The sequence below is a fragment of the Bufo gargarizans genome, chromosome 3 (genome assembly GCF_014858855.1).
Source record: "Bufo gargarizans isolate SCDJY-AF-19 chromosome 3, ASM1485885v1, whole genome shotgun sequence".
In the NCBI taxonomy this organism is placed as follows: Eukaryota; Metazoa; Chordata; class Amphibia; order Anura; family Bufonidae; genus Bufo; species Bufo gargarizans.
This window is the reverse complement of record NC_058082.1, coordinates 111474797-111487305: the sequence shown is the minus strand read 5'-3', so window position 1 is coordinate 111487305 and position 12509 is coordinate 111474797.

Genomic DNA, 12509 nt, shown 5'->3' with positions numbered 1-12509 from the left:
CCAGGAAGGTTAATACAGCCCCTTGAACACATACAAGACTACTGTATATTCCTGCGTATAAGACTACTTTTTAACACATGAAAATCTTCTCAAAAGTCGGGGGTCGTCTTATACGTCGGGTGTCGTCTCATATGCCGGTATACAGCGTGCTGAAACTTACTTCCTAGCAAGACTGGAGAAGCTGTCCTTCTCCAGCTTCAGGGACAGGAGCTGTGTGCTGCATCCCGGCCAGCCGCTCCTGAAGCAGCCCCCTCTTCCTGCTCTCACTGGTTTTCTCATGCCGGCAGTATCACATTGCGTACTCAGATCGTCTTGAAGACAGGGAGGGCTGGGCAGGCAGGGAGAGCTGACCCACCCAATCCAAGCAGGCTTTGTATGCAGTGTGCACAGAAAATACCGGTACATCGCTTGCTGTGATTGGCTGGTTGTTGTATACTGGGTTGGATTGGCGATTCTGAGGGAAGGCAGGGGGGGAGCAGGAGCATCTGCACTTCAGCCAATTCTAATGTTGGCGGATCTCTAATGAAGTTTGGTGTGCATCTTCTCTGTGGTGAAAAAACAGAGTCTATCTGGGGAGCAGATACATATGGTGGTGAATACAGTACAACACCAGTATCTGCATCGGTTCATACAGTATAGCACCAGTACATACAGTACAGTATACAAATGGCTAACAGTCAAGACCCCATCATGGCTCTACCAGCAAGAAGAAAGAAATATGAAGCCAGTTTCAAACTTAAAGTTGTAAACTTTGCCATGGAACATAATAACTGCGCTGCTGCAAGACAATATGGAGTAACAGAAAAAATGGTTTGCGACTGGAAAGCAAATTAAAAGCATTAAAGAGTATGCCAAGGGGTAAGTGTGCATTAAGGAGAGGCACCCCACATTGGCCAGAACTCGAAAAACATGTAGCAGACATGGTGAATGAGCATCGCCAAAACGGTTATGTAGTGACACAAAATAAAATACGTTTGTTTGCACTTCAGTGGGCCAAATCTAACCCAGATCACAGCAACAGATTTAAGGCCACTGCATCCTGGTGTACTAGATTCTTGGAAAGGCATAGTATGGTACTGAGGAAAAAGACGAAAATTGCACAACAATTACCTGCAGATCTTGATGCCAAAGTAAATGTTGTTGGAGGGGTAGTCTTAGGCTACTTTCACACTAGCGTTCGGGCGGATCCGTTCTGAACGGATCCGCCCATAATAATGCAGACGGAGGCTCCGTTCAGAACGGATCCGTCTGCATTATATTAGCTAAAAAAAGCTAAGTGTGAAAATAGCCTGGGACGGATCCGTCCAGACTTTCAATGTAAAGTCAATGGGGGACGGATCCGCTTGAAGATTGAGCCACATTGTGGCATCTTCAAACGGATCCGTCCCCATTGACTTACATTGTAAGTCTGGACGGATCCGCACGCCTCCGCACGGCCAGGCGGACACCCGAACGCTGCAAGCAGCGTTCAGCTGTCCGCCTGTCCGTGCGGAGGCGAGCGGAGCGGAGGCTGAACGCCGCCAGACTGATGCAGTCTGAGCGGATCCGCCTCCATTCAGACTGCATCAGGGCTGGACGGCTGCGTTCGGGTCCGCTCGTGAGCTCCTTCAAACGGAGCTCACGAACGGAAACCCGAACGCTAGTGTGAAAGCAGCCTAATACAGCGAGTATAGCCCAAACCCTATATTTCAACTGGAAAAGTTGGGGGTCGTCTTATACGCCCAGTCGTCTTATACGCCGGAAAATACGGTAATTTACATATCTATAAAATCCTTTTTTTAAGAAATTAAAAGCACACAGCCCTATAGGACAGGTATATTGCGGACATGCTAGCGGCGATATAGCCGTGCATGTCCGCAGCTCTATAGCCCAAAACTTGGTGACAGAATCCCTTTAAGTTATTAGGGTCTTGCGAGTGTATCCGATGCGAAACGCTTCTGATCTAAGTTACATGGCTAGAGTTGTTCATTTCATACTTATTTTGGAGAAAAACATAAAAAAGGATGAACGTTAGACATCTTCAAAGGGTTAATTACTAATGACATAGTTAATGCGATGTTTCTTGAGTTAAATGTTGTGACTTGTTATGTACATGCAGTTACTGGCAATGTATGGAAAACATATGCTTATCAACTAACACATTGTGTTAGGTTATCAGGAGACAGACTAGGTTCCGCCCCTGACTAGTTAAGGTTGAGGGAGTCTAGTTTGAAGCAGCCTGAAGGGAAACGTCTGTTCAACCTCCTGCACAGCTAGGCCAATTCAGAGAACATTATTCTCTGACCCTACAACTGCCCAGAAAGCAGCCATATTAACAATGTAGTCCAGAGACAAAGAAAAAACTGACATCTGAGAAGATTCAGAACCCATAAGGCCATGCATTGGACTCAGACAGCAAGGTATTGTGCTAAAGCATACTCCATACTTTGAGATAGATTGGCCACCCATACCTCAGTTCTGAACCCCTCAGTCTGAGAACTGCAGAGTGACTTAACAAGTGTGGAGATTGCCATGATCTGTGAGTACTACCACTACACTGACCCTGGTGTGTGTGTCTGAGATATGGAAATCAAGTAGTAACAGAGCACCACGCCTCGTGTATTGTCAGATACCGGGGAAGAAAAGTAGCCGCTTACTAAATAGAGATGTGTGATGCAGGCACAACACTGGCATGTGAGCGGATCAGTCCCATGTGGCAAGCAGCACCCTCCTGCTGCGGGAATACCACCTGGATCCCGTGTAACAGTAAAAGAAAGAAGGAGCATGAGGGGCGCTAATAAATAGGCTTAATATTAAAACTGATACATTAATTAATAAACAGTGCGATACCTTTGTGCCTGAAGAAGGCAGTAGCCCGCCAGCGAAACGCGTTACACTGTTTATTATTTTATGATCCAGTTTTAACCCCTTCAGGACCCTGCCATTTTTCACCTTAACGACCAGGCCGTTTTTTGCAAATCTAACTAGTGTCACTTTATGTGGTGATATCTTTAAAACGCTTTTACTTATCCAAGCCATTCTGAGATTGTTTTCTTGTCACATATTGTACTTCATGACAGTTGTGAATTTGAGTCAAAATATTTCATTTTTATTTATAAAAAAAATACAAAATTTAGCAACAATTTTCCTCAATTTCTCTTTCAATTTCAAAACAGATAGTGATACCTCCTAAAATAGTTACCGTATTACTTTACATTTCCCATATGTCTACTTCATTTTTGAATCATTTTGTAAATGACATTTTATTTTTTGGGACGCTAGTAGGATTTGAAGTTTAGAAGCAAATCTTTAAATTTTCTCAGATAATTTCCAAAACCCACATTTTTTCCAGGTCTGAAGTCACTAGAAACCACCCATAAATGGCCCCATTTTAGAAACTGCACCTGTGAAGGTATTTAAAACTGATTTTACAAACTTTAACCCTTTAGGTGTTCCACAAGAATTAAAGGAAAATGTAGATGAAATTTCATAATTTCACTTTTTTGGCATATTTTCAATTTTAATCAATTGTTTTCCTCTAACAAAGCAAGGATTAACAGCCAAACAAAACTCAATATTTATTACCCTGATTCTGTAGTTTACAGAAACACCCAATATGTCGTCGTAAACTGCTGTACGGGCACACAGCAGGGCGCAGAAGGAAAGGAACGCCATATGGTTTTTGGAGGGCAGATTTCACTGGGATAATTTTAAGTTGCCATGTCACATTTGAAGACCCCCTGATGCTCCCCTAGAGTAGAAACTCCAAAAAAATGGCCCCATTTTGGAAACTACGAGATAAGGTGGCAGTTTTGTTGGTACCATTTTAGGGTACATATGATTTTTTGTTGCCCTATATTACACTTTTTTGAGGCAAGGTAACAAAAAATAGCTGTTTTGAAACAATTTAAAATTTTTGTTATTTACAATGTTCATTTGAGAGGTTAGATCATGTGGTATTTTTTAAAAAGCAGGTTGTTACTGACGCGACAATACCAAATATGACTGTGTCCTTTTTGGGATCTATGTGTCTACGTATTGTAAGGGATCGTCTCTTTTCAGGTGGTCACACTCACAGATATCTCACCAGACAACGGATTTTCATGTCCAAACTGTGCATTTATTTTGACAGTCTTCTTATAAAGGATAGTTCAGTTATACATTACTGGTTGGGGTGAGGTTCCCGCACCGCCAAAACTTAAAACACAAATAAACTCCTGCCTGTCTAGGCGCTACCTAAACAAAATACGCCCTTACCTCACTCATAGAGCTCAGTTCACACATGGACAACATATGCGGCTTTCCTCAGCCAACATCAATACTGCAGCCACAAGGCTGTGGCAACTCAGTATCTTTTTGGAGGAGTGTGGCCCAGTAGTCCTCCAGACGCTGGGCGTGCAACCCTCGTTCTTTAGGTGTCGCTAGGTCCTCCAAACCTCAGGCTATTCAAAGCCTTGTGGCCCCTCAGTCCTCCTGACTGAGACCACACACAGAGCCTCTGCTTCACAAAACAGTCTCGCTCTCCCTCCTCAGACTGACCTACTCTGAGGCGCTTTATGCCAGCCTGATTATAGCAGGCCTCACCTGAGATCACCTCAGGTAGAAAGGAAAACCCGTACTGGAAGGGTGTGGACTGGAAACTCCCTCTTCCAAGCCTAGCCACCAGTCCAAGTAAAATCCAGCCCAGAAAATGTATACAAAAATGTCTCAGCAAACTATGCTTTGCTGAGACTACTGCCACTCTCTGGATTTTATCTGTCTCACCCATCTGAGGTACCTGAAGTGGGACAACACACCTTCCAGCACTCCTGAGGAACCCAGTGTTTTGGGGGAAACGCGTCGGGGTGCTAGGACCTGTTGAGGGCCAGTTAGGGTGTTATAGCCCAGGCACGAGGACAGAGAGTCCCCACCATTAGTGTTCGTCTCTGGGCTGAGGTATATCATAGGGTGATCATTAGGGAAAGATCTTCTCACCCTAGAGTGATATTATATCTGGTCATTTGTTACATGTGGTCGTGCATCTTTTTGCAGGGGACTGCGTGTTAGCTATATTATTATTTTGTATTGTCGGATGAACTGATCACTTATCATCTACACTATAGGGTAAATGTTTTTTAACCAATTATAATAAAGTATATTGTTTTTAAGGGTTTTATACTGTTCAGGAATTAGACCCACAAAATGGTACCAATAAAACCGTCACCTCATTCTGCAAAAAATGAGCCCCATCATAAGAAAATTGCTTAAAAAAAAACAAACTATAGCACTCATGGAGACATTAAAATATCACTTTTTTGTTTCAAAAATGCTATTATTGTGGTAAAGTGAAGTAAAATAAAAAAAAGTATACATATTAGGTATTGCCACCTCTGTAACAACCAGCTCTATAAAAAATATCACGTGACCTAACCCCTCAGATGAACACCGTAAAAAAATAAAAATAAAAACTGCAAAAAAAAGCCATTTTTTGTCACCTTACATCACAAAAAATTGCAACACCAAGCGATTAAAAAAGCATAGGCCCCCAAAATAGTACCAATCAAACTGTCACCTCACCCCGCAAAAAATTAGATCCTACCTAAGACAATCGCCCAAAAAATAAAAAAGCTATGGCTCTCCTACTATGGAGACACTAAAACATAATTTTTTTGGTTTAAAAAATGCTATTATTGTGTAAAACGTAAATAAATAAGAAAAAAGTACATATATTAGGTATTGCAACGTCCGTAACGATCTGCTGTATAAAAATGTCACATGACCTAATCTCTCAGGTGAACGCTGTAAAAATAAATAAAAACTGTGCTAAAACAACCAATTTTTTGCTCACCTTGCCCCATAAAGTATAATAATGAATGATCAAAAAATCATATGTACCCAAAAATGGTACTAATAAAAACGTCAACTTTCTGCAAAAAACTAGCTGCTGCACAAGACGATCGGCAGAAAAATAAAAAAAATAGTGTTCAGAAAATGGAGACACAACATTTTTTTCAAAAATGATTTATTATGTAAAACTAAAACAAACAAACAAAGTAGACATATTTTTTTTATAATTGCGTCCCTGAGACCCTGCTCTATAAAAATAGCACATGATCTACCCTGTCAGAGGAATGTTGTAAAAAATAAAAACAGTGCCAAAACAGCCATTTTTTGGTTACCTTGCCTCACAAAAAACATAATATAGAGCCATTAAAAATCATATGTACCTCAAAATAATACCAATAAAACTCACCTTATCCCCTAGTTTCCAAAATGGGGTCACTTTTTGGGAGTTTCTACTGTAGGGGTGTATCAGGGGGGCTTCAAATGGGACATGGCATCTAAAAACAAGTTCAGCCTTCCAAAATCTGCCTTCTAAAAACCATATGGCGCTCCTTTTCTTCCACGCCCTGCCGTGTGCCCTTACATCAGTTTACGACCACATGTGGGGTGTTTCTGTAAACCGCAGAATCAGCGTAATAAATATTAAGTTTTGTTTGGCTGTTAACCCTCGTGTTAAAGAAAAAAAAAGGGTTAAAATGGAAAATCTGCCAAAAAAGTGAAATCTAGATATTTAATCTCCATTTTCCTTAAATTCTTGTGGAACACCTAAAGGGTTAGCAAAGTTTGTAAAATCAGTTTTGAGTAACTTGAGGGGTGTAGTTTCTACAATGGGGTCATTTATGGGGGGTTTCCACTATGTAAGCCCCACAAAGTGACTTCACACCTGAACTGGTCCTTAAAAAGTGGGTTTTGGAAATTTTCATAAAAATTGCACTTCTAATGCCCTAAAAAAAATAAAAATTATATTTACAAAATGATGCCAACATAAAGTAGACATATGGGGAATGTTAAGTAATACATATTTTATGAGGTATCACTTTCTGTTTTAAATAAAGGTGAAATATATTGACTCAAATGTATGACTCTCATGAAGTACAATGTGTCACGAGAAAACAGTCTCAGAATGGCTTGGATAAGTAAAAGCGTTCCAAAGTTATTACCACATAAAGTGACACATGTCAGATTTGCAAAATTAGACCTGGTCAGGAAGGGGGTAAATGGCCCGGTCTGGAAGTGGTTAGGTCACATCCACCAGCGCCGTACATGTACAGCGCAGGTCCTTAAGGGGTTAAAAGGTTTATCCGGGAAATAATATTGATGACCTATCCACAGGATAGGTCATCAATATCACATTGGTGGTCTGAGTGCCGGAACCTCCGCCGATCAGCTGTTTGGGAAGCCGCAGCACTGACTGGGCTCTAGTGAGCACGGCAGCCTCCTGGGCGCTTACCAAGCGCAGCGCCGTACGTCACATACTGGCAGTACTTGCTATTGCAGCTCATCCCCATTGACTTGAATAGGACTGAGCTGCAACTCGGGCAGTGATGGTGAATCTTTTAGCGACCGAGTGCCCAAACTGCAACCCAAAACCCACTTATTTTTTGCAAAGTGCCAACACAGCAATTTAACCTGAATGCCAATATAGTATATCTTCCTTGTACTTTATCATTTAGCTATAATAGCCTGCCTACATTCAATGCGCTGCCTGAGCCGTTCATAGCATACTCTGCACTGATGAATGGCATTAAAAGTCTAAGGCATTTTGGTATACCATAGACTTTTTCCAGGGGGCGGGTGACCACAGAGAGGGCTCTGAGTGCCGCCTCTGGCACCAGTGCCAGGGGTTCGCCACCACTGGCCTAGGGCTGCGATCAATGTACTGTGATTTCATTGGCCTAGTAAGAGGCCATAGCAATCACAGAGCCCCACAGAGCTGATATTGATTACCTATTCTGAGGATAGGTTATCAATATTAATTCCCAGATAACCCCTTTAAGAATAAACCTATTTATTAGCACCCCCGATCTGCTTTTCCTCTCCTGAGTCCAATTAGAATCGTGAACAGGGTTCAGGCACCTATGGCACATCCTGGGTACATGCAATACACACCTATGATAGAATACTAAGTAGTTAAAGGGATTGTCCGAGTTTTCTTTTATTTTACCAAAGTGATGGAGGAGAGATCTGGTAAAATAATAAAAAAAACATGTGATTGACTGCAGCGGTATATATCACAGCTGCAGCCAAACTGCACTGGCTGCAGGAAGATGACCGAGCGTTAGTGTTGATCGAGCACCAAAGTGCTGGAAACGCCACCGAAATGGTTCGGGAACAGCATGGGGAGAATGTCTGGATGCATCTTGGACTCCCAGGTCGCTGCTGGGAACGATGTTGTCCGAGTAGTACGCCACTTTTACAGACTGACATTAACACGCACAAAACCGACGAAAAATTGTTAGGAAACATTCTTTCCTGTATATTTACTTGTATATAAAGTGCAAGTGCTGCCAAAAATTACAAGGAAGAGGCACTCTGATTCAACCTGTATATTACATTAAGGAGGGCCTCATTCACATTGTGGTACAATTGTTCATGTAGTGGGACTCCTACACGCATAAAGCCTATGCACTAAGTGAAAGGGCTTCCAAAAAATTACAAGGAACCGGCACTCCAATATACCCTTTATTACACATAAAGGAGAGCATCATGCACCCTTTAAAATTATTATTGCCTGCTGGTGACCCTCAAAAACATTAGGAGCAAGGGCCTGCTGGTGACCCTCTAAAATATTACAGGTGAGTGCCTGCTGCTGAGCTGATCATTTAAAACATTAGTGGTGAGGGTCTGCTGCAGAGCTGACTCTCTAAAACATTAGGGGCGAGTGCCTTCTGCTGATCTGAGCATCGAAAAAATTATGAGCAAGTGCCTGCTGCTGAGCTGACCCTGTAAAACATTATGTTTGAGGGCCTGCTGGTGAGCTGACCCTCTAAAACATTACACGCGAGAGCCTGCAGGTGAGCTGACCCTCTAAAAGATTGTAGGTGAGGGCCTGCAGGTGAGCTGACCCTCTAAAAGATTGTAGGTGAGGGCCTGCTGGTGAGATGACACTCTAAAACATTACATGCGAGGGCTTGCAGGTGAGCTGACCCTCTAAAAGATTGTAGGTGAGGGCCTGCTGGTGAGATGACACTCTAAAACATTACATGCAAGGGCCTGCAAGTGAGCTGACACTCTAAAAGATTGTAGGTGAGCGCCTGCTGGTGAGCTGACCCTCTAAAACATTATATGCGAGGGCCTGCAGGTGAGCTGACCCTCTAAGAAATTACGTGCGAGGGCCTGCTGGTGAGCTGACCTTCTAAAACATTACATGCGAGGGCCTGCTGGTGAGATGACCCTCTAAAAGACTGTAGGTGAGGGCATGCTGGTGAGCTGACCCTCTAAAACATTATATGCGAGGGCCTGCTGGTGAGCTGACCCTCTAAAACATATGCGAGGGCCTGCTGGTTAGCTGACCCTCTGAAACATTATATGCGAGGGCCTACAGGTGAGCTGACCCTCTAAAAGATTGTAGGTGAGGGCCTGCTGGTGAGATGACACTCTAAAACATTACATGCGAGGGCCTGCAGGTAAGCTGACCCTCTAAAACATTGTAAATGAGGGCCTGCTGGTGATCTGACCCTCTAAAACATTGTAGGTGAGGGCCTGCTGGTGAGCTGACCCTCTACAACATTAGGAGCGAGGGCAGACTAATAAGCATGTTGATATGATGGAGGAGGAGGACGTGAAAAGGAAGATTGAACCATATAATTTTTTTTTGTGGTGGAAGGGGTGCATGGGAATACAGTGTATTCAGTACATTATATAAAAAACACATAACTGCCTTTATGTTCAGCCGCTTTCCTCTGGTGGAGTAGAGAAGTCAGGGGCAATCCAGGCCTTGTTCTTTTTGATAAGAGTCAACCTGTCTGCATTTTCAGTTGACAGGCGGATGCGCTTATAAGTTATTATGCCCCCAACAGCACTAAATACCCGCTCTAACAAAATGCTGGCGGCAGGGCAGGTCAGCACCTCCAAGGCGTATAGAGTCAGTTCGTGGACACCCAGTAGTTGTAAGGCACAGAGGGATCATTGAGGACGCCTTCACAGTCTGCTACGTACTCCTTTACCATCTTCCAAAACTTTTCTGTCCTTGTGACACTAGGCCGCGCAACAGGGTGTGGGTGCTGGCGGGTGCCATGAAACTGTCCCCGGCCTTGGAGAGTGTTGCCTTGCCTCTGTTGAAACTGCTGTGTGTTCCCCTCGTCTCCCCTCCTCAGTTGCCCAATGAACTAGTACTCTGCTGCCAGCGTTGTCAGCTGGAAATATTTGGAGCAATTTTTCCACAAGGACCTTCTGGTATTGCACCATTTTGCTCGTCCTCTCCACCACAGGAATGAGAGATGAGGTTCTCTTTGTATCGGGGGTCGAGAAGGGTGAACAACCAATAATCGGTATTGTCCAAAATGTGTAAAAAACGCGTGGGTCACGGGAAAGGCAGCCTAACATAAAGTCAGCCATGTGTGCCAGAGTCCCAACAGGCAAGACTTCGCTGTCGTCATCAGGAGGATGAATCTCAATCTCCTCATCCTCTTCTGTCTATCCACGCTGAACAGATGGAATTAAACTTCAATGGGTACTACCCTCTGTAGCGGAGGCAACTGTCTCCTGCTCCTCCTGATCATCCAATTTGCGCTGAGAAGACGAACTAAGGGTGGTCTGGCTATCAAACTGTGTAATGTCTTCCCCCATTTCCTCCTCTTCCACATGCAAAGCGTCAGCCTTAATTGGAGCAGCGAGCGTTTGAGTAGACAGAAGTGGGATGGTGACGCTGATAATAGCGTTATCGACGCTCACCATCTATGTTTCTTAAAACCGCACAGAGGTCAGACGTCCATGCCCGCTTGTGAAGAGCAGAAGCTGACAGGAAAGGCGATGACCATGTTGCAGCTGATATTCCACTACTGCCCTCTGCTGCTCACAAAGCCTGGCCAACATGTGGAACGTCGAGTTCCCGCGCATGCTCACATCGCACAACAGTTGGTGAGCTGGCAATTGTAAGCGCTGCTGCAGCGTTGACAGACTGGCGGAAGCTGTCGATGACTTGCGGAAAAGGGCACACACGTGGCCTACCTTCACCAGTAGCTCAGGCAAATTGGGGTATGTTTTGAGAAACCGCTGAACCACTAAATTGAAGATATGGGCTAGGCATGGGATGTGTGTGAGCTTCCAGAGCTCCAAAGCCGCCACCAAGTTACAGCCATTATCAGACACAACCATGCCTGGTTCTAGGTTGAGTGGTGAGAGCCAGAGCTCAGTCTGGTCCCTTATCCCCTGCCACAGGTCTGCGGTGGTGTGCTGTTTGTCACCTAAGCAGATCAGCTTAAGCACGGCCTGTTGACGCTCCCCCACTGCAGTGCTACACTGCTTCCAGCTACCGACTGATGGCTGACTGGTGCTGCAAGAGGATAATTCTGAGGTGGAAGAGGAGGAGAAGTGGGGGTTGGAGCCACTAACGTAGGTAATGGCAGAAACCCTGATGGAATTAGGGCCCGCAATCCTTGGCGTCAGTAGCTCCTGTGCCATCCCAGGGAACTTTCACCCATTGTGCAGTCAGGGAAATGTAGCGTCCCTGGCCACAAGCACTTGTCCATGTGTCAGTGGTTAAGCGGACCTTCCCAGTAACTGCGTTGGTCAGGGTACGGTTGATGTTACGGGTCATATGCTGGTGTAAGGCGGGCACGGCACACCGTGAAAAATAGTGGCGGCCGGGGACTGCGTAACGAGTGACGGCCGCCAACATTAGGCTGCGGAAGGCCTCTTTGTCCACAAGCCTAAATGGAAACTTTCCATTTGAGACCCTTGCATGTGCATAGCAGTCAGGGAGAGCTCTTAAGGTTTTATAGGGCTCACCTATATGCTCCTTAGTTTGGGATCAAGCCAGTCAGTCGTTTATTTATAAGTTCCAGCTATCTGCAACTTCACCCGTGACAGTAACACAGGGGAAGAGGAGGCAGTTGTGTGACCCGCAGACACAGATTGTGGACCCAGGCATTTGGCCCACCTATTACGGTGCTTTGATGCCATGTGGTGGATCATGCTGGTGGTGGTGAGGTTGCTAGTGTTCACGCCCCTGCTCATTTTTGTATGGCACAGGTTGCAAATGACAATTCTTTTATCGTCCATACTTTCCTAAAAAAAAGTGCCAAAGTGGCAAGAGAGATTTCCGCAAGGGTGTGCTCCAGGGAATAGTTGCGGACCTGTTTGGTGTGGCCCGCCTTCTCCCTTTTGCCACCCCACTGCCTCTTCCAGCCTGTTGCAGTGCTGCGTTTCTCTCCCCCTCTGTACTGCTGTCCTCGCTCGGCTTGCCACCTTCCCAGGTTGGGTCAGTGACTTCATCGTCCACCACCTCCCTTTTCCACTTCCTCACTCTGCTCATCCTCCTGACTTGTTAACCTAACAACCTCAGTTATTGACAACTGTGTCTCATCATCAACCTCTTGAGACACTAATTGCCGTTGACTTATTGGCAACTGTGTCTCATCATCATCCCCTTCGTGAAACACTAATTGCCGTTCCCCACTGTCATGTTCTTGTGACTGTGGATGCTCCAGAGTTTGGGAATCAGGGCACAAGATCTCATGTCCCTCTTCCCTTGGGCTTGTCGAGAG